Raw genomic sequence first — 2,825 nt, forward strand, 5'->3', positions numbered from 1 at the left:
CATCATGTTGGATTGGCAGTGCGGTGATTTTAGACCCAGTGTGCAACGTCCAAAATCCACTTGGTGCTATTAGGCCGTATCCATAGTGGAACCAACCAAGCCTAGAAATTGGGCTAGATTAAAAGCCCATAGTTTACACAGACACGGAAGTTTTGGCCCATGTTGATGACTAAGGTGGAATCGAACCCTTTCGAATTATTTTTCTTGGTTTTCAAATTAGGAGGGTTCGGAGATTAAAACATCGATGCTCTTCAGTATTTTTTTCTACCTTTTGCCATCACGGCCTAATAACTTTGGGACAACTTTGGTTAATCGGCTCGAATATTACGGACGCAACAATCGTTTTAATATATTAGCAGGCTTATACTTGAAAAAAAATCAGCAATTGCAAGCACATACGTAATTAAGCTCGTATTAATTGGCATGTAATTTACAAATTTTCCCTTGTTTTCCTCAAGTTTTGCCCCTTTTTTTGCGGTCATCGTAATTTAAAAGTATTACGCCTTACAAATGCACATGAACGAATGAATGGGTCGACGAATTTTGCAAGTTATTAATTGATGATTGTTGTTTGATTAAATTCACCACGCTTCTTCGTAGTGGCCACAATGGCGGCGACGGAGGCTGTGACGACCGACGACGCGACGATGATGGTAGTGTGTAGTGTGTGTTTGATTTATTCGTTTATTATTAGCGATTGCAAATATTTCTTGTGTCACCGTGAGATCGTTGGGGGAGTGCAAATATTTCTTGCAAATGTATATCACCGGAGATCGCCGGGAATGGAAATATATATCGCCGGAGGAATGCAAATATTTCTTGCAAATATATAGCGGCAGAGATCGCCGGCAATGCCGCCGATGATTGCGGCGAGCCAGCGTAATATAGCAGTATCTTATCTCAGACGCCGTCGACATTATCGCGTGAAGACATGGATGTATCGAGCAGTTAGATACTTAGATCGCCGGATCACATGCAAAAAAAAAAGCATCTGCGGGGTTCGGAGATAAAAACTTCGACCCCCCATTTGGACCTTTTTCCTTTTCTTTTAATTTCGTTTTTCTCATCAGGTTGGATCGGCAGTGCGGTGATTTTAGTCCCAGTGTGCAACATCCAAAATCCACTCGGTGCTATCAGGCCATATCCATAGTGGAACCGACCAAGCCTAGAAATTGGGCTAGATTAAAAGCCCATAGTTTACACGGACACGGAAGTTTTGGCCCATATTGATGACTAAGGTGGAATCGAACCCTTTCGAATTATTTTTCTTGGTTTTCAAATTAGGAGGGTTTGGAGATTAAAACATCGACCCTCTTCAGTATATTTTTTCTACCTTTTTCCATAACGGCCTAATAACTCTGGGACAACTTTGGTTAATCGGCTCGAATATTATGGACGCAACAATCGTTTTAATATATCAGCAAGCTTATACTTGAAAAAAATCGGCAATTGCAAGCACATACGTAATTAAGCTCGTATTAATTGGCTTGTAATTTACAATTTTTCCCTTGTTTTCCTCATTTTTTCCCTTTTTTGCGGTCATCGTAATTTACAAGTATTACGCCAAATGCACATGAATGAATGAATGGGTCGACGAATTTTACAAGTTATTAATTGATGATTGTTGTTTGATTAAATTTTTCACGTTTCTTCCTAGTGGCGACAATGGCGGCGACGGAGGTTGTGACGACGGACGACATGACGATGATGGCAGTGTGTAGTGTGTGTTTGATTTATTCGTTTATTATTAGCGATTGCAAATATTTCTTGAGTTACCGTGAGATCGCTGGGGGAATGCAAATATTTCTTGCAAATGTATATCACCGGAGATTGCCGGGAATGCAAATATATATCGCCGGGGGAATGCAAATATTTCTTGCAAATATATAACGGCAGAGATCGTCGGCAATGCCGCCGATGATTGCGGCGAGCCGGCGTAATATAGTAGTATCTTATCTCAGACGTCACCGACACTATCGTGTAAAGACATGGAAGTATCGAGCAGTTAGATACTTAGATCGTCGGATCTCATGCAAAAAAAAGCATCTGCGGGGTTCGGAGATAAAAACTCCGACCCCCGTTTGGACCCCTTTTTTTCTTTTAATTTCCTTTTTCTCATTAGGTTGGATCGGCAGTGCGGTGATTTTAGTCCCAGTGTGCAACGTCCAAAATCCACTCGGTGCTATCAGGCCGTATCCATAGTGGAACCGACCAAGCCTAGAAATTGGGCTAGATTAAAATCCCATAGTTTACGCGGACACGAAAGTTTTGGCCCATGTTGATGACTAAGGTGGAATCAAACCCTTTCGAATTATTTTTCTTGGTTTTCAAATTAGGATGGTTCGGATATTAAAACGTCGACCCTCTTTAGTATTTTTTTCTACCTTTAGCCATCACGGTCTAATAACTTTGGGACAACTTTGGTTAATCGGCTCGAATATTATGGACGCAACAATCATTTTAATATATATGCAGGCTTATACTTGAAATGAAAATCAACAACTGCAAGCACATACGTAGTTAAGCTCGTATTAACTGGCTTGTAATTTACAAATTTTCCCTTGTTTTCCTCAAGTTTTGCCTTCTTTTGGAGAATAAAATGGAATTTTAGGTCATCGTAATTTACAACTATTACGCCTTACAAAGGCAAATGAACGAATAAATGGATCCACAGATTTTACAAGGTATTAATTGATGATTGATGTTTGATTAAATTCACCCACGCTTCTTCCTGGTGTCGACAATGATGACGATGATGGCGGCGACGACCGACGACGATGGTGGTGTGTAGTGTGTGTTTGATTAATTTGTTTATTATTTGCGAT

Source organism: Oryza sativa, chromosome 6 (assembly GCF_034140825.1).
Source record: "Oryza sativa Japonica Group chromosome 6, ASM3414082v1".
Taxonomy (NCBI): Eukaryota; Viridiplantae; Streptophyta; class Magnoliopsida; order Poales; family Poaceae; genus Oryza; species Oryza sativa.